General features: G+C 41.6%; 2 protein-coding genes across 2 annotated transcripts in view; one reads left to right on the top strand and one right to left on the bottom strand.

Moving 5' to 3' along the window:
* UBAC2 (UBA domain containing 2) overlaps positions 1-19,990 on the bottom strand; it is a 292,792-nt gene that overhangs the window by 114,520 nt on the left and 158,282 nt on the right. The gene's annotated exons all lie outside the window — the stretch shown is intronic.
* The window catches only part of GPR183 (G protein-coupled receptor 183), a 33,310-nt gene continuing 29,336 nt past the window's right edge, over positions 16,017-19,990 (top strand). Inside the window, exon 1 of the mRNA XM_073614425.1 lies at positions 16,017-16,145. The gene's annotated coding sequence lies outside the window, so the exon portion shown is untranslated. The remainder of the gene's footprint in view (positions 16,146-19,990) is intronic.

Genomic DNA, 19,990 nt, shown 5'->3' with positions numbered 1-19,990 from the left:
TTCACACTACAACGACTTGGGATCCGACTTGTCAGCCCTCAAGTCGCTTGACATTGGGAATTGCATTATAGTCAATGAGAGCCGTCTTAATGTACAATACTGAAGTCGCTCCGACTTCAGAAAAGGTTCCTGTACTACTTCAAGGCAACTTCTAGGCGACCTGTACCCATAGAATTCAATGGAAGTCGCCTCCAAGTCGGATCTCCATCTATATTGAAGCAACTTTACAGGAAAAGAAATTAGTTTACCCAGGCAAACCCCTCCCTCCCAGAGAGCTGATTATTCTGTGATTGGCCACAGCCACCTGTCCTGGAGGCGACTTGAAGTTGCGTTGTAAGTTGCTCAAAGCCACGCTGAAGTTGCATTGAAGTCGCCTTGCAAAGTCGCGCTGAAATCGTCTTGCTCCTGTGTGAATCAGCACTTAGTGTGTAAATGAGGGAAGTTGGTTTCAAGTTAAAATAATTTTTTGCTAGAAAATTACTTAGAACCCCCAAACATTATAAATAGATTTCTTTAGCAGAGACCCTAGAGAATAAAATGGTGGTTGTTGCAATATTTTATGTCACAGTGTGTTTGGGCAGCGGTCTTTCAAATGCAGTTTTTTGGGGGGAAAAAATACATTTTTTTTTGTATAATGTGAAAGATGATGTTACGCCGTGAGAATCATGATCTTTATTCCAAGCAAACAAAGGACTGCATTAAGAGAAAAGGTCTAAACTGGCTGAAACCAAGGCCAGAAAATACATCAATGGAGAGGTAAAACTTGTCAAACTACTTACAAGCACAACTCAATAATGAGCTCATAATGAGACCAATAATAGTCACTCGATATATATCACCAGTTAACATAATAAGATATGAATGTTAGATACATTAACATAAATAAATACTAGGCCGGGAGGCTGAAAATATTAAACAGTTGACTCCCTAGTGATAAGGACTTGCAAAAGACATTTCGCAAGAAAACTTGAGGTTTACAAAATTATCTAATACTACAATCTTCTTCTAAAGTTTCACAGTAGTTCAAAGTTTAATTCTTCTAGATACCATCATTTCTATTTCCGCTGGCAAGTATACAATGTCAAGCAATAGTATGGGACCTATGATGAAGTTATGCATTTTTTTTTAAATTAAGTTAACAAACAAAGGTAAAATACAAAAAAATGGAATATGTATTTGTGAAAGTTTGAGCCAACTGTCAGGACTCTGTAACATCCCCTTTGACAAAAATCTAAATATTTCCTGTAGCTAGCCTAGATTTTACCTTTTCTTGTTCTAGCATTTGTTTTCTAGTACATGTTTTCCCACTCTGCTTTGGTAAAGACTTGTTTTTAGAAAATATAGGTAGGTGGTCTTCTATGGATTCAAGCTACTAGATGTACTCATGTATATGCCACAAAAAGTTATATATGCATGTATGAACATTTCAGCCACATGTCAGTATTCAGTAACACCCCTTTGGCAAAAATCAAGTCTCTAAAAAATTTTTTGTAGGTAGCCTACAGTCGTTAGGACTTGTAGCTTCACCTTTAATTAACCACTGGCCTACTGAGCACTTTTTACCCCTTCCTGCCTAGACCAATATTCAGCTTTTAGTGCTGTGGCACTTTGAATGATAATTGCGCAGTCATGCAATTCTGTACTCAAATGTTTATCATGTTTTTTGAGACAGAGAGAGATTTTTTTGGGTGGAATTTAGTCATCACTGGGTTTTTTATTTTTTGTTAAATGAAAAAAAAGACAGAAAATTTTGAAAAAACTAAAAAAAAAAAAACAAAAAAAAAAAAAACTCTTTGTTTCTGTTATAAAATTCTGTAAGTCATTTTTCTCATTCACTGATGTGCGCTGATGAGGCTGCACTGATGGGCATTGATGAAGAGGCACTGGTCAGGCTGCACTGATAGGCAGCACTTATGAGCATTAATATGCTGCACTGATGGAAACCAATTGGCACTGATGGGGCTGCACTGATCATCAGGGCACTGATTATTAGTGCCCTGATTATTAGTGTAAATGTCTGCTGTTACAGGAAAGCCAGTTATTGGCTTTCCTTTCCTCACACAGTGACAGTGCTGAGGAAAGGAAATGCCAATAACCGGCATTTGTTTACATGGGATCAGCTGTCATTGGACACTGCTGATCACATGGTAAAGAGCCAATGTCATTGGCTCTTTACCCTGATCGGTTATGCGCTGTGTCTGAGGGACAAGGCTCACCACCGATCGCCACACTGCGTGCTCCCAAGGCACGCACGAGCAGCGTGACCAGGAGGACATCATAGGAAGTCCACCCAAAAGGAGGAGAGTCCAGCCCGGCCTATAGCAGATTAAAAAATAATAAATGCACATATTTTTGCAGGTAAAAACAATGTTCCTTTTCTATTTTTTAAGACAGGAGTGTGCAAAGTATTGCATCCGCGAACAGCAGATTGTGGGTGCAATGTCAGTGTCACCCCTAATGCAGGTGGTCAGACACTATAGCTAGCTCTGTGTTCTTCACCTATAGAAGCCCCTTTTCCCATAAGGCAAGCAGGCCTACCCGTACTCAGTTGCCCCCAGGACTTTTTGGTGACAGGGAGACTATTAAACTAAACATAAGATAAGGACGAAATGTTTCTATTTCTTTGTATATGCACCATTTTTTGATGTTTTAAATAAAATGGGTGGCCTGAAAATATATATTTTTTTTCTTTCAAACAACCACAGTAAAGTATGTTGTGTATTCCAATTGACTTTCCTCTACTTCCTGTGTGAGTAAAGGACAGAAGTAGAGGCTAGCATATCACTAACTGGGGACACAGCTGGAAGTACATAACAGATGATCTATCAGTTACCCATTCTTCTTGGCCCTCATTTACTGCGGTTGTGGGAAAAATCAAAATGTGGCAAAATCGCACATTGATTTTGCTGTGATTTTTTACGCAGTTTTGCGGTTTCCTGTGGCCAGCGGTCAAAACGTTCCTATCCTGAACACAATTCTTCCACGCTCAGGAGAGGGATGTTGAGGGAGTTTGAACCTCATCTAAAGGCAGCAGCTCCTAAACTCTGCTAAAAGCCTATGTGTATATGGACACATAGGCTTTTATTAAGTTGAGTTTAGGAGCTTTGGCAAAAAAATGCCAAAAGCTCCTAAACTCAAGTTTAGAAGCTGTAGTGTACATGAAGCCTTAAACAAAAGGTTCCTTTTTCAGGTTGTACTACAGTTGGAGAGATTTCCTCTCTCTTCTTGTCTTCAAGGGCACACAAGAAGTAGGGTAATCTTAGGCTGGCCACACATTATACAATTTTCTTTAGATTTACCAAAACCTTTCAAAACCTAAACACTTTCAATTTTTATGCAATCGGGCAGGCCCTTGCACCACACCACATAGCTGAATGTAAATCTAAATGAAATTGAGGAAAATTGGACTATGTATGGCCAGCTTAAGACTAAGCTACAATACAAAATTTTGACTGAGGTTCTCATCCTTTAATACTCATTGACTCACGTCATCTGAAACATTGAAAGCTATGGTGGGGAAAGGTACCCAAAAAAAATTTCACTTTTACAAACTGAAACATTAAATAACTTGAATGTTAAAATGCTTTTTGTTTTGTTTTTAGGATACAGCACCAAACAAATTAGTTATGTGTAATGGTGTATATCCCATTACCTGCAAGTGGCTGCTTCTGGTAAAAATCTTCCCTACAATTCCTCCTTCTGCCCTCTCTCACATTCATATTACCCATATTACTACTCTCGCACAATGTGTCACATTCCGTGAATGAGCGGTGGAGAGCCTATCATTCACTCTGGAGAGTCTCTGGCAAAGCACCATCTTGTCCTTCTGTAAAATGTGTAAGCGGCAATTCCATACAGGAAAAGAACTCTTCAGGACATTAGCGAGGGCGTCCAAAGGAAAGGTTTCTTACAGATCAACAGAGACATGGATGCCTGTCCACCCATAGTGAGTGTACACTTAACATAGATAGAGCCTGAGAGGAAAGACACCATAGCACCCCCGCAGGCAGAACATAGCTTGTAAGGGATCATGTCCCAAGGGTTGGAAAGCGTTGGAACTAGCCACCTACAGGTTCCAGTCATGCCCACAAGATGAGACCCTAGCTAGTTTCAGAGAAGTCCTGCCTTTCTGACAGTAGCAAATGGAAGGATTGCCCCCAGCAGGCTCACCACACACCTTGAACAGAGCCACATGCATCCAGAAATGCAAGAAGATGCTGCATCCCCTGCAGGTGCTGAGAGAAATGCCCCTAACAGTGCTAGGATTTCTTCGGGAGTGAGGTCACACACTTGCGCCAAGGTAAAATGCCATCAGGTTTTCAGACCCAAAATGCATGGCTGCCAAATCCTTGCTGTATGCAGGAGACTGCTTGAAGCGGCACAAATAAACAATGTAGATGCCAACAAGAATCAAGCATCTGCAGCACTTAGGCTACGTTTCCACTATTGTGACTTTGATGCGACTGAGTGCAGCTTTGATCCAACTTTACAGTCTCTGGATCAAAGTTGCAGCAAAGTAACGAGGCAGGGGTGTCCGCAGTCTCCCCTGCTCTTTGCTATCGGGCCCCTGGTGGCCCTGGTTAGGGCCAAGACGCAGATTAATGGATTTAAGTACGGTGATTTACACGAAAAGATCATGTTGTATGCAGAGCAGACGACATAATGCTTTTTCTGGGGGACACCAGTGTCTCTTTAAAGGCTGTGACGGACATAATTACCAGTGTTGGACATTACTCTGGCCTGACCATAAACTGGTCTAAATCAGCTTTAATGCTGCTGCATTAAGATCAGGAAGATCAGGGACCTCCCCTATCCCAATAGTAACCTCATTTAAGTACCGTATTTATCGGCGTATAACACTCACTTTTTTCCCCTTAAAATCAGGGGAAAATCGTGGGTGCGTGCTATACGCGATCCCCGCTGTTTGTGAGGGGAAAAGCCGCCACCGAAAAAGACCGAGAAGAGCCGAGCCAAGTACACAGTACACTCAGCTCGGCTCTTCACGGCTGCGCTTGTAGTGACGCTGTCCGCCTCCCTGCTGTCTGAGTGGGAGGGGAGCGAGCATCGCCGAAAAAGACAAAGCCGAATGTACTGTGTACTCGGCTCAGCTAGGCTCCGCTCGCAGTCCCGCTTCCTAGCCCCGCCATTGGACCGGTGATGTGTCTATCATAGGAGCCGGGCGACGAGCGGCCGAATAGTTTAAAAAATCTCAGCGGCGCAGTCAGTAAACGTTAATGCTGCAATTTTGGGCAAGGCTGCGGATGAACAATGGGCAAGGCTGGACACTGTGCAAGGCTGGACACTGTGCAAGGCTGGACACTGGGCAAGGCTAGACACTGGGCAAGGCTAGACACTGGGCAAGGCTAGACACTGGGCAAGGCTGCAGATGGACCATGGCAAGGCTGGGCAAGGTTGCAGATGGACACTGGGCAAGGCTGCTGATACACACTTCAAATGTAAGTTTTTTTCCTTAAACTTCCCTCCTAAACTTGGGGTGCGTGTTATACGTCTGTGCGTGTTATACGCTGATAAATACGGTACTTAGGGATACAAATATTGCCTAGGCTTGCGGATTACTGCTCAATGAATGTATATCCTCTATTATCACGTTTCCGGGACAAAAATGATATTAATGATATTAACAGCTGCTATACTTTCTGCACAACTCTCCTGTAGTGATCCATCTAAAAGTATTCAGAGTGGTTAATACCCTTTTTAGACGCTTACTGTGGGGAAGGGTCCCCCCAGGATTAAGTTGGAGCAGCTACAATACCCAAAGGACAGCGGAATGCTGGCACTGCCCAACCCTTGGCTGTACTATCTGGCAGCCCAGTTGCAGCATCTGACTGACTCCATGGCCCATCATCCAGGGGGCTGGTCAGCATGGTTGGTGCTGGGAACCGGAGCGGAATCTGTTCCGATGGACCTAGAGGCGCAGGTGTTCCACAAATCCAACAGACACCTACTCTTTCCCTAATTAAAAAAATATGGAACAAGGGCAAACAGATGCAGGGGGTGCAGGGATTCACTGAATACAGCCCAATGTGGAATAATCTTGAACTGGCTAAGCTGCATCAGAGACCTAGGTGGAGAGCCTTTGGGGTGTCTCTTATCTGACATACAGTATTCAGTAATGGTAAGCTGAAGTCCTTCCCTGAACTAAAAAGTCAATTTAATCTACCTCCTTACATGTTTTACTCGACACCTTCAGCTCAGGCATTCAGTGGGCGCACAGGGAGATGCAGGGGGTTGGGTTATGTCATCGACCCCTATATGCCACCTATTGCAGTCTAGTACCAAAACTAAGGGTATTATATCACAATGTTACCAGATGTTGCTGACACACTATCTGAGGGCACACCCCATTAAGGTAGTATCCATGTGGGAAAGGGACCCAGGATCACTCGAGGGAGACAAGTGGGATGAAGTATTGCAAGCAATAACTATCTGCTCTTTAAATGTAGCACAAAAAGTATCACAATTGTACATTGTACTCAGGGTACATTACATCCCGCAAAAGCTCCACAAGATGGGCAGGCTGGCGGACCCCACACCTGCCTACACCTGTGTGGCAGATATAGGCAGCACATTGGGGACCTTATCCATCTCCTCTGGCAATGCCCAAGGTACTTGGGACACTCAATTGGGTGTTCCAATTTGCTGTACCTCTAAGCCCCATTCACTGTATACTAGGAGTTCTAGAAAAGGTGGTCCCGGAGGAGATGGTGCAGACCCCATGCTCCAGGGTGCTGTTTCAGGCCTGAAAGCTTATTCTGATGAGTTATAAATCGACCTCACCGCCCACTGTCACCTCATGGATAGCACACATGGGGAACGCCCTTGTTATGGAAAAATATATCTATCAACACAGAGGGAGCCCGGGTAGATATGAACATATTTGGTCACCATGGTTGGATACACCAGGATTGAGCCCCAGGGAATTAGTTATGTCCAGGCTTCTACAATGCCCTACAGGATAAATATGCCATGTATGTGACACAATGCAACAGTTGTATTAATTTTATGAACAAGATGTGACGTTATGAGACTTTGGTTAGTGTGTATAATACTTTTGATGGAAATTTGACAACAATGGTATGTAAGTGTAGAATTTTGCAATTACAAAGTAGTGCAGGAACCTTTTCAAAGTCGTGCATTTTTAAGTCGCATAGATGGAAACGGGTGCCATTGAAATCAATGGACAGTAACTTGTCATGCAACTTTATGTGTCCAAAGTCGCATGACAAGTAGCACTAGTAGAAGCCTTATACTGTAGAGAGGGATAGGAAGGTAAAGAAGGAAAAACTCTGGGTACCCACTGAGCACCAGCTCTTATTCATCTCTGTATCTTTAACCACTTGCCGTCCGGCTCACGCCGATATACGTCGGCAGAATGGCTCTCCTATGCAAACTGACATACCTGTACGTCCGTGCATAAAAGCACGATAGCGGGCATGCCCACTGCGCAAGCAAGCCCGCAGGCCCCGCAGACTCGATGTCCGCCAGCAGCCTGCGATCGCGGCAAGGAGAGGCAGAAAGGGCAACTGCCTATGTAAACAAGGCATTTCCTGTTTCTAGTTCCTAGTGACATAATAGGGATCTACTGCTGCCAGTGATCGGGAGCAGTGATCTCTGTCATGTTTCAGTAAGCCCATCCCCCCTACAGTTAGAACACATTGAGGGAACACACTTAACTCCTTGATCGCCCCCTAGTGTTAACTCCTTCCCTGCCAGTGTCAATGTCACTGGTCCCAAAAAAGTGTAATTTGGGGACAGATTTGTCCGCCGCAATGTCGCAGTCCCACTAAAAATCGCAGATTGCCGCCATTACCAATAAAAAAAAAAGTCCCTAAAGCGATAACTTTTGCGCAAACCCATCAATATACGCCTACTGCGATTTTTTTACCAAAAATATGTAGAAGAATATATAGAATATATATCGGCCTAAAATGATGAATACATTTTTTTTATATATACATTTTTTTGGATATGTATTATAGCAGAAAGTTAAAAAAATTGCTTAATTTTTTCAAAACTGTCGCTCGTTTTTGGCAAAAAATAAAAACCGCAGAGATGATCAAATATCACCAAAAGAAAGCTCTATTTGTGAATTTTGTTTGGGTACAGTGTCGCACGACCGCGCAATTGTCAGTTAAAGCGACGCAGTGCCGTATCCCAAAAAATGCTCTGGTCATTAAGGGGGTAAAACCTTCCGGGGCTGAAGTGGTTAAAGAAGAAATCCCCCCCCCCCAAAAAAAAAAAGAACTACAAAAAAATGACATATGCCACCTCCTGGATCCCTGCCTGTTATTTACACTTTCATTGCACGCCAATGGTATATCTTTCGCTATACTTCCAGCTCTCCAACAGGAGACCCACAACTCTTCTGCACAGCAACCTTCCACGGTTTCATCCTCCCATTATGTAGTAGCTAGACCAGACCTTGTTTGCTACCCCCTGCTACCCCATGCTCTCTTTACTATACTTTTTGCCCACATGGTGTAAACTGAGCCCCCACCACAGATTTAGAAGCTATAGTATATTGTTCTGTGATGCTCTTTCATATTCACCAAAAAATGCTCAGAAAATAACCTTCCAAACCTAAATAAACTACATTGGATTTCATTTCGACCCTTCTTGACAAATAGAAGCTTTACAGGAAAAAGAAATGGAAGGCGCGTGGCCTGATGCATGTATCCTTTAAAAATGTTATTTTAAACAAAGTAGTATGCATAAAAATACAACAGATTCACAAATGTGAATCCGTTGTATTTTTATATATACCACTTTGTTTGAAATAACATTTTTAAAGGATATATGCATCAGGTCACACGCCTTCCATTTCTTTTACCTGTATAGCAGGATTTCCTGTATGGACTTCCCCCAGTCGGCCAAAGCAGCGGGTGTGCATGATTAACTATAAATTAACACCAACACGAAAGTACTACCAACCTTTACCCAGGCCCTCTGCACAATCGCAGGAGAGAATTTTTTTCTGTATATATTTTGACAAGTAGAAGCTGCCTGTGGATCCTGCCAGTAAAGCAAGTTCCCATACGGTCCACACAGAATGGATCGCAGGAGAAACTTTATAAAGGGACTTTAAAAACAGAACAGAATAACTTTAATTAAAAGCACCTAGAGGGGTCAGGGATGGCTGGTTTTAAATCTCTTTTAGGAATATATAAACATTATATTGCCCATAGTGTGGGCACAGTTGCACTTTAAACCCCAATAAGGCCTCATGACACTGGCATTGACAAACGTGCGATAAACGCAAAGAAATGCTTTTTTTTTTAGGCATCATACATACAGGTGTTTTAAAATACTCAGTTCTATGCTGGGTCTTTCCGCCAGAAGCTAGCAGAAAATGCAGCACAAAAAAATGTGCATTTTAGTGCGTAACTACATGGGTTTCAAAGAATATGGGGTTTAGAGGTGTACGCGTGTAAACTCAATCTATTGGCTAGAACATTAATTTACTCGTCACTATATTTACGTGCATGTTCAGGGCTTTTGTACAGCCTGACAGCCCCCCCCTCCAAAACATAAAAAAAACATTTTTTGCTAAAAATACACTAAGGCCATGTTCCCACTACGCTTAGCAGGAACTTGCGTTCCTGCTCACGATTTTGTTTGTGTGATTCTCACACGGAAATGTCTGTTGTGCATAGGACAACTTATTCACTTCAATGGGCTGGCCTTGTGCAACGGTTTCTCCAAAGGAGCGCAGGGACCAAATTTTGTCACCGAAATAGGAGCAATTTTACACTCACATTTTGCTGCACAACAATCACAGCAAAACGTCATCTCGTGCGTTTTGCCATGATTTGGCATTTAGAGCAGAATTGCCACAATTCTGCCTGCGCTTCCAAATCACCCATATGTAAATGAGCCAAAAATCATTAGTGTACACAAACACAACACATTACTTACAAAATCCCTGCTAAATCTTAAAGTTAAAACCATATTAAAGCAGAGTTCCACCCATTTAAAAGTCAGCAGTTACAAAAAGTATAGCTGCTGACTTTTAATAATCAGACACTCACCTGTCCCATGGTCCAACGATGCGGCCGCCCGAAGCCTCACTCCTCTCCCCCTCCCCTCCACGGCGCCGCCATTGTAAGTGTGGATGCCCTGCTATGACAGCTTGCGGCTTCACAGGTGGGTGTGTCGCGCTGCACTGTCTTGAATGGCAGGGCAATCTTCTGGGACCTGTGACGTGTCCCAGAAGATTGCAGGGAGGGATGGGGGAGAGGTGAATTTTCATGCCAAATGTGGCATGTCAGGGGGTCACAAGTGCTTAAAGTGGAAGTTCAATTTTTGAGTGGAACTCCGCTTTAAGTCAATAAGGCCCTGTGTGGTTGGAGCTGTGTGTAGGCAGGCTATGTTCTGTGTTACGTGGTATGTAAGAAAACAGAGTTCACAAACTATGGTATATACAAGATCTCACAAAATGAGTACACCCCTCACATTTTTTGTAAATATTTTATTATATCTTGTCATGTGACAACACTGAAGAAATGACACTTTGCTACAATGTAAAGTAGTGAGTGTACAGCTTGTATAATGGTGTAAATTTGCTGTCCCCTCAAAATAATTCACACAGCCATTAATGTCTAAACCGCTGGCAACAAAAGTCAGTACACCCCTAAGTGAAATTGTCCAAATTGGGCCCACTTAGCCATTTTCCCTCCCCGATGTCATGTTACAAGGTCTCAAGTGCGAATGAGAAGCAGGTGTGTTAAATTTGATGTTATCGCTCTCACTCTCTCATACTGGTCACTGGAAGTTCAACATGGCACCTCATGGCAAAGAACTCTCTGAGGATCTGAAAAAAGAATGGTTTGCTCTACATAAAGATGGCCTAGGCTATAAGAAGATTGCTACGACCCTAAAAATTAACTGCAGCACTGTGGCCAAGACCATATAGCGGTTTAACAGGACAGGCTACACTCACAACAGGCCTCGCCATGGTCGACCAAAGAAGTTGAGTGCACGTGCTCAGCGTCATATCCATAGGTTGTCTTTGGGAAATAGACGTATGAGTGCTGCCAGCATTGCTGCCAAGGTTGAAGGGGTGGGGGGTCAGCCTGTCAGTGCTCAGACCATACATCTCACACTGCATCACATTGGTCTGCATGGCTGTCATCCCAGCAGGAAGATGCTTCTAAAGATGATGCACAAGAAAGCCTGTAAACAGTAACAGTTTGCTGAAGACAAGCAGACTAAGGACATGGATTATTGGAACCATGTCCTGTGGTCTGATGAGACCAAGATAAATTGATTTGGTTCAGATGGTGTCAAGCATGAGTGGCGGCAACCAGGTGAGGAGTACAAAGACAAGTGTGTCTTGCCTACAGTCAAGCATGGTGATGGGAGTTGATGTGGGATCCTCCGCTCAAAGAGGGGCTTAAACCAGAGTGCTTGTGTCTCATTACCTCCAGGAAGAGAAGAGCCCCAGGTGCTGGCTAAATGCTGATGCAAGCAGAAGAGAACAAGAAGATCTGGACAGCCGCACACCAGAATAGATAAATCCATCTTTTTATTCAAAATACAGGATCATGGGGTACACAACACGACTGTGGGGTGGTACAAAAATATCTGACACGTTTCTCACTTACACCAAGTGCTTACTCATAGTATGAGCAATAAAACAGTTGCACTCACACACGCCCCGCAATAAGATAGCATTTAAGAAGGTCAGTTGCATATATTCAGAGACAATCTCCTCACTTAGCTGTTCCTGCTCACACAGCACTGGGGCTACTGGCTCCTCCTACACGTTACATCACTGGCACGTGACTTTTTCAAGCCATGAATGCAACTGTGTTTTATTACCCACATGTCGTTTTTAGTTTATTTGCACAATGAGGTATGTCCTTTCTTTTGTTTGAGCAATATCGATATATGAAGGATTGAAAGCAATGAAGGTTTGAAAGCAATCCACCACATGTGATCATCATCAGAGACTACACACCTGATCATTTGGGTATCATTGTCCTTTTGTGTTTCATCTTACAAATAAGTGGTATTTGACATCTTTCCCAGTATCTCCAGAAATCTACAAGCATTTTGTAAGAACATTAATTAATTTATATCTAGTGTGGTTTACTGGACACATATATGATTAGTTTATTTATTATTTTTTATAGGATCACATTATTTATTGGATCACTGTGCTATATTAAGGTTGATGGTAGCGCTTTGTTAACTTTTTTTATATATTCACTTTTTTTGTGATATCAGCACATAACACAATAATAGCAGTCACTATCATTTGTTCATCTTAATATAATTTTTGGTTCACAATTTGATACAATCATTCACATCAGCGATTTAGTAATTTTTATACAATTATTCTCTCCTGCACATACTGCCTGCTGTCATGCCCTCTGTACTCCTCTTGCACATACTGGTCACTTTCACACGCTCCACACTCCTCTCCTACACATTTTGCCTGCTGTCATGTCCACTGTACTACTCTCCTGCATATACTTCTAGTCGTGCCTACTTTCCACACTCCGTTCCTGCACATAATGCCATAAAGGCTTGTTTTGCTAAATCCCCGACCGTTCTCATTCTGGAACAGGCAAATTTTTGCTACTAATCATTAATACAAAAAGTCACACTCCATACGTTCATCATTTAGAGAACAGTTTTTTTTTTTGTAGTTTTTTCGATTTTGCCCTTTTACACACAAATGCTGTACCTGCAGCCTCTTCAATCTTATACAACATTTTAACCATCCCTGGCACCCCTTTCTTCTAAAGCGGTCTTACCAGTTTTAATTGGAAAATGTTCCTTCTGGGTTAAAATGCACTGGGACAATAAGAGAAACACGAACTCCTCTGTTACAAAAAAGAAATCTCCATTTCTACTTGGTCTGCTATTTTAGAATTCTTGGGGCTTACCCACATTTACATTATAGTAGACAAGGACCCTGGCTTTAACCCTTTTTTGGTTTGGAGGATGGATGACATTCATTTAAGAGTGAAGAAGTGTTTTAATTTGGTACATTCAATGATGCCCTTTGTTGGGCAAGGACAGAGAAGGTAACAACCCAACTGGGCAAGAATCTAAACGGTTAGCTTAGGATAGTTCAGTGCTACTAAAAGATCAAGGTAATAGTAAGAATTCAGTGAAAAGGGGGATCTTTAGTTGTGCTCAATGCTTTTTTGGGTAATCCTTTACAAAAGCCTGTGCTATTGATAACACTTAACTGTGGCAAAATTAGACTAGAACTAGACGAGGGTGCACTTCCCTATGCACCAAAAAGCCACTTAACTAAAACTTAACCTTTATTGTAAATCATAAAAAGTATGTAAATGACGATAACAGGTATACCTATAGGATGAGGTCAATGCCATTATATATAAAAATCAACATTCTATCTCTATGTGGTAATATTAACATCTACCCAGATTAAACGGTGAAAACTTCTCTTGAATATATATAATATGGAGGGTTATAATTTCCTCCTATTTTCACTATAAAGGCCCCAGGCTGTATTAGAGGATATGTAGATTAAAGGTCTACTCACCAACACCACCTGGTATCAAGAGATGGGGGTATATCTGTCTCTCCTCCCATCTATTGGCCACATATAAAAATGAGATGAACAGAAAAAGAGAAGGTATGATAGTAAGTCTTACAGAAGATATGGGCTATCTATGTTCTACCCTATGCAATTATCTATCTCTCAGATATACAATAGGGGTACACTGATCCATGTGGACACAAATAACCACTGATGGACAAGCCCCATATGTCACCATAGCCACAAAAAAGCTGATCTCTTAATCAAGACTACATTGACACAAGGCATATCTCGCCCCACAAAAAAGAAAAATGTAGGGGAGGGGGAAAAGAATGTGTCAGGACAAAATTTAAATCATGTGAACCTAAATGAAAATAAAGTCAGAAGGTGCTCCCAAAACCAAATCACCCAAACCTAACACGTTTCACTCTTCAAATATAGCTTCGTCGGAGGTAGAAAAATGTAAACATGTGAAGAAAATGAGCAACCAAGAGTAGCTGACTGTCACATGGTGAAAAGAAAATGGTGATCCTTTATTTCAGCAGTAATTTCAAAAACTGATCACAGGTCTTTGTACAAGCTGCTTTGCACTCTGCCAGGGCTTTCATAAAGGAGAAGCATGGTCAAAGCTTTTTTTGGCCATACTTCTCATGTTGGTCACAGGAGCGCATGTATTTTTGCACACCTGTAACCCAGATTTAGCTGACAGCCTGCTGTTGGTTGAGGTCACGGGACCAGTGCGGGCTCTGCAAGGATCCTGATAATGTTGGGATCCACCCAGATGCCTGATCGGCAGTTGGCTCAGCTCCAGTGAGCGCTGGAAGGGCAGAGCAGAGAGTGGTGTCAGACAGTCATCGCTATCTGCTCAACAGTTATGTGATCAATTGGGTCTTGGTCTTAGTGCCAACAAGGGACAGCTGCAGCATCAGATCAATGATGCAGCCATATAGGCAAGTATGATTTTTTTTTTTAATCCTGCAATTCTCTTTTACAATGTGTGGCCTCTGTTAAAAATAAAGTCAGGTGTATGTTTTTCCTCACTTTTTCGGGAGGGGGGCGCGCTGATGAATCTTGGAACCAGCGGCCATAACAAGGAAAAAAATTGTAGACAGGGTGATTGTAAAAACATTGGGACTTTTTTATCTTAACGCTGTGAAAGCATTAGGGTAAAAATAAAACATTGGGACTTTTTATCTTAACGCTGTGAAAGCATTAGGGTAAAAATAAGTATAGCTTTTTTAACTATTTTAAATGTATTTATTGAAAAAAAAAAACCTATCCTAAAAATTCTTACCATAATTTAACCCCTTGTCAACCAGCGCTTGACGATATACGTCGGCACAATGGCACTGCTGGGCAAATGGGCGTACAGGTACGTCCCCTTTAACATGCGTCATTGTGGGCACGCGTGCCCGCTGTGTGCTCTGTGACTGCGGTACCCACTGACTCAATGTCCACGATTGTGTCACGGAGTGGAAGAACGGGGAGATGCCTATGTAAACAAGGCATTTCCCCGTTCTGCCTAGTGACATGACAGAGATCACTGCTCCCCGTCATCGGGAGCAGTGATCGCTGTCATGTGAGTAGTAGCCCACACCCCCCAGTTAGAATCACTTCCTAGGACACACTTAACCCCTTGATCTCCCAAGTGTTTAACCCCTTCCCTGCCAGTGTCATTTACACAGTAATCGGTGCATTTTTATAGCACTGATCACTGTACAAGTGACAATGGTCCCAAAATAGTGTCAAAAGTGTCCGATGTGTCCGCCATAATGTCGCAGTCACGATAAAAATAGCAGATTACCACTATCACTAATTTAAAAAAATTAATAATAAAAATGCCATAAAACTATCCCCTATTTTGTAGACGCTATAACTTTTGCGCAAACCAATCAATATACACTTATTGCAATTTTTTTTACTAAAAATATGTAGAGGAATACATATCAGCCTAAACTGAGGAAAAAACATTTTTTTATATATTTTTGGGGGATATTTATTATAGCAAAAAGTAAAAAATATTGCTTTTTTTTCAAAATTTGTTTATAGTGCAACAAATAAAAACCACAGAGGTGATCAAATACAACCAAAAGAAAGCTCTATTTGTGGGGAAAAAAGGACGTCAATTTTGTTTGAGTGCAATGACGCACGACCATGCAATTGTCAGTTAAAGTGAAACAGTGCCGAATCGCAAAAAGTGCTCTGGTCAGGAAGGGGGTAAATCCTTCCCGGGGCTGAAGTGGTTAATAAAAATGCCTAAAAATTATAAAAATATCTTAGGTAAAGAAAATCAATTGTGACTTTGGTTAATCCCTAGTAAGAGCTACTACTATATTAAGCATGCACTTTAGCTATTTTTAAAAGCTAAGATACTAAACAATATGAACATTATAATGTAAAGCGTAAAGTCTGGTACCTCCCACAGACAAGATTTTGTTTCACTTGAAGTACAAGGAACGATGTTCAAACCACAAGCTATAAAAAAAAAGTGCTGATTATGACACCAGAAACACGGAGAGGAACTTTTCTTGAAATCACAGGAGGGAACTTGTAGCTCACTCACTCACTTTTAACAGACAGAGACACTGAAAGAACCTACTGCTCAGTAAGTAAGAAAACGTTTTTTATAGGTTATATTTATTAGGGCTTTATTATTCAATGACAAGATTCTATTATTTGCTTGAAATAAGTGTGCATGTGTCATTGTGTGTATATATATATATATATATATATATATATATATATATATATATATATATATATATATATATATATATATATATATATATATATATTTTTTTTTTTACCAATAATATTTCAGATATTTATAGAAACCTATCAGTATTTCAGCTTAAAATAACTTATTGTTATATGGATAAAAATGTGCTTACTTACACAACACAAAATATTTAAAGGTGCAATTTGTAGATTGACTATTAGGTTTTGCATATAATATTATGTTATAAGATGTAAATGCTTTTCTTCCTACATGAAACTGTTTAGAAATAGGTCTTAACCAGGTAGAGCAACCTTCCCTAGATGGTAGATGACACCAGAAAAAGAAAGCACCAATGTCATGTGTCTACAACAGTTATGCCCCGTACACACGGTCGGGCTTTGTTCGGACATTCCGACAACAAAATCCTAGGATTTTTTCCGACGGATGTTGGCTCAAACTTGTCTTGCATACACACGGTCACACAAAGTTGTCGGAAAATCCGATCGTTCTAAACGCGGTGACGTAAAACACGTACGTCGGGACTATAAACGGGGCAGTGGCCAATAGCTTTCATCTCTTTATTTATTCTGAGCATGCGTGGCACTTTGTCCGTCGGATTTGTGTACACACGATCGGAATTTCCGACAACGGATTTTGTTGTCGGAAAATTTTATCTCCTGCTCTCCAACTTTGTGTGTCGGAAAATCCGATGGAAAATGTCCGATGGAGCCCACACACAGTCGGAATTTCCGACAACACGCTCCGAACGGACATTTTCCATCGGAAAATCCGACCGTGTGTACGGGGCATTAGACTGCCAAGAGGACATAGCTAATATAAAACAGCACAGTATTATAAAAAAAATAGCTGTAGAAAGGCTTTATGAATAAAATAGAGAGGGGCAGCTTATTTACGATGATTTTATATCTAAAGAGAGTCACACTGATAAGAAGAGGCTGCAATGCCAACAACTTGGTTTAGAAGAGCATGTGACAGAGACAGTCATCAGACAGTATTAAAGTGTGCTTGCTAAACAGAATCTGCAAGGCAGGCTCACTTGTCATTGTCATGGGAGGTTAAACGGGACACACATTCCTATATATCAGGGATCTGCAATTAGCGGACCTCCAGCTGTTGCAAAACTAGAAGTCCCATCATGCCTCTGCCTCTGGGTGTCATGCTTATGGCTGTCAGAGTCTTGCTATGCCTCATGGGACTTGTAGTTCTGCAACAGCTGGAGGTCTGCTAATTGCATATCCCTGCTATATATCAAAAGTCAGTACTTGACTGGATCTAATAAAGCAAGAACATTTACCAATTACTATGCTCTGTGAGGGTCTCTGTCCATTCATTTAACCACTTCAGCTCCGGAAGGTTTACCCCTCCTTCCCCCCCTCATGACCAGTCCATTTTTTTGCGATAAGGCACTGCGTTACTTTAACTGAAAACTGCACAGTAATGCAACGTTGTACCCAAATAAAATTGATGTCCTTTTTTCCCCACAAATAAAGCTTTCTTATGGTGGTATTTGATCACCTCTGCAGTTATTTTTTGCGCTATAAACAGAAAAAGACCAACAATTTTGAAAAAAACAAAAAAAAAACCAAAAACAATATTTTTTATGCTTTATGCTATAAAACATATCCAATAAAAAAATGTAAAAAAAAAAAAAAAAAAAATTTTAAATTTACATTTCTTCATAAATTTAGCTCAATATGTATTCTGCTACATATTTTTGGTGAACAAAATTCCAATCAGCGTATATTGATTGGTTTGCACAAAAGTTATAGCGTTTACAAACTATGGGATATATTTACGGAATTTTTATTTAATTTATTTATTTTTACTAGTAATGGCGGCGATCAGTGATTTATAGCAGGACTGCGACATTGCGGCAGACAAATTGGACACTGAGGGCCAGTTCACACTGCTGTGCTTCTGACATCGAATGTGATTCGCACCGCACTGCAAATCACATGCGATACGAACTCAGCCATACAGATTGTATGGCTGAATTTGCATCGCATTCGGACCAAACTTGCACAGGGCCCTTTTTTGGTCCGCAGCAGAATCGGATCATATGGGTGTTCACATCCATGCGATCCGATTCCTGTCCGAATTTGCAGTTTGCTCTGTGATATGCAAACTGATTTGGGGGTGTCATTACCTTTCTATTGACACTCCCAGCAATTCGCATAGGGCAGTGTGAACTGCCTGCGAGTTGTATGCGATGCGGGAACCCTGCACTGGATTTGCCTTCAGTGACACTTTTTTGGGGACCAGTGACACCAACACAGTGATCAGTACTAAAAATATACACTGTTACTCTAATGACACTGGCAGGGAAGGGATTAACATCAGGGGCAATCAAAGGGTTAAATATGTTCCTATGGAGTGCTTGCTAAGTGTGGGGGAGGTATTTTTACTGTGGGAAGGCAGAGATCTGTGTTCCTGCTTAGCAGAAACACAGGATCACCACCTTCCCTACTGACAGAACAGCGATCTGCCTTGTTTACATAGGTAGACTGCTGTTCTGCCTCTCTCGGGAATGGCCGGCGTGTCTCGGTGACCTGTTGATTGGCTCCTGCTGTGTACAATCACAGCAGGAGCGGGGTCGCCGGCGGCGCACGCCCCAGACCTGGAAGTACAAAATCACGTAACTGTACGTGTTTTTGCACATGAGAGCCATCTTGCTGCCGTAAATGTACTGTATACGGTCAATAAGTGGTTAATATCCATATATCCATGCAGGTAGTCCCTCTTACTACACAGTTACAAATACATTTTTCTGATCCAACAGAGATAAAAAAAAAAAAAAAGAAAACTCTGATGTTTGTCCAGCATAGGAACTAGTTTTACCCACAGAATCAAACTCAAGATTGCCCTGTGAAGTGACAGTTGGAATCAGACTAGTCGCTGCAGGGAAAAAAATGGCTGTGCCAAATACAGACACTTCAAGGCAGAATCTAAATATCGCCAGTGTCACTGTCTAGAATGCTTACATTTTCACTTCCCCTTTTGTCCTTTGAACAAGTTTTCTGTGATAAATGAAATATAAACACATTAAAACTTTCACCAAAAATACTACTTCCCTTTCTTCTACTGCCTCTTCTGAATTTAGCAGTTTGCTTTTATACAAAGTTTATTTGGAAGGTATCATTCAGGCTTTAAATTAAAGTGTAGATAGATTTTTCCATCAAGAGTTTTTTTGTTTTTTTGGGTGAGTGAACCATGTGAATTAAATTCCCCTCCCCTTTCTTTTCTCAGGCACAGCCGGTCTCTTAAAAGAAAGGTACGGCCAAAGCTTTTTTGGCCATACTTCTCTTGTGAGTCACAGAAGTGCACTTACTTTTGCTCTCCTGTGACCCAGAATCAGCAGGTTAAAGTTATTCTAAAAGGTATTCATAAAAAATAAATAAATAAAAGACATGTTATACTTACCTGCTCTGTACAATGGTTTTGCACAGACCAGCCTCGATACTTTTCTTTTTGGGTCCCCCACTGGCGGTCCTGGCTCCTCCACCCTGCCGAGTGCCCCCAATAGCAAGCCTCTTGCTATGAGGGCACTGGAGCGGGCTCGCTCCTGTGAATGGACATTGTCTATTCACACACACAGCATGACTTGGCCCCACCCATGCTCTCTCCTCATTGGCTCACTGGCTGTGATTGACAGCAACAGAACCCAAAGGCTCCCGCTGCTGTGTGAGTCAATGAGAAGAGAGAGAGACTCA

The sequence above is a fragment of the Aquarana catesbeiana genome, linkage group LG02 (assembly GCF_042186555.1).
Source record: "Aquarana catesbeiana isolate 2022-GZ linkage group LG02, ASM4218655v1, whole genome shotgun sequence".
In the NCBI taxonomy this organism is placed as follows: Eukaryota; Metazoa; Chordata; class Amphibia; order Anura; family Ranidae; genus Aquarana; species Aquarana catesbeiana.
The sequence above is the reverse complement of the archived record's forward strand: the minus strand, read 5'-3'. Positions and strand labels throughout refer to the sequence as shown.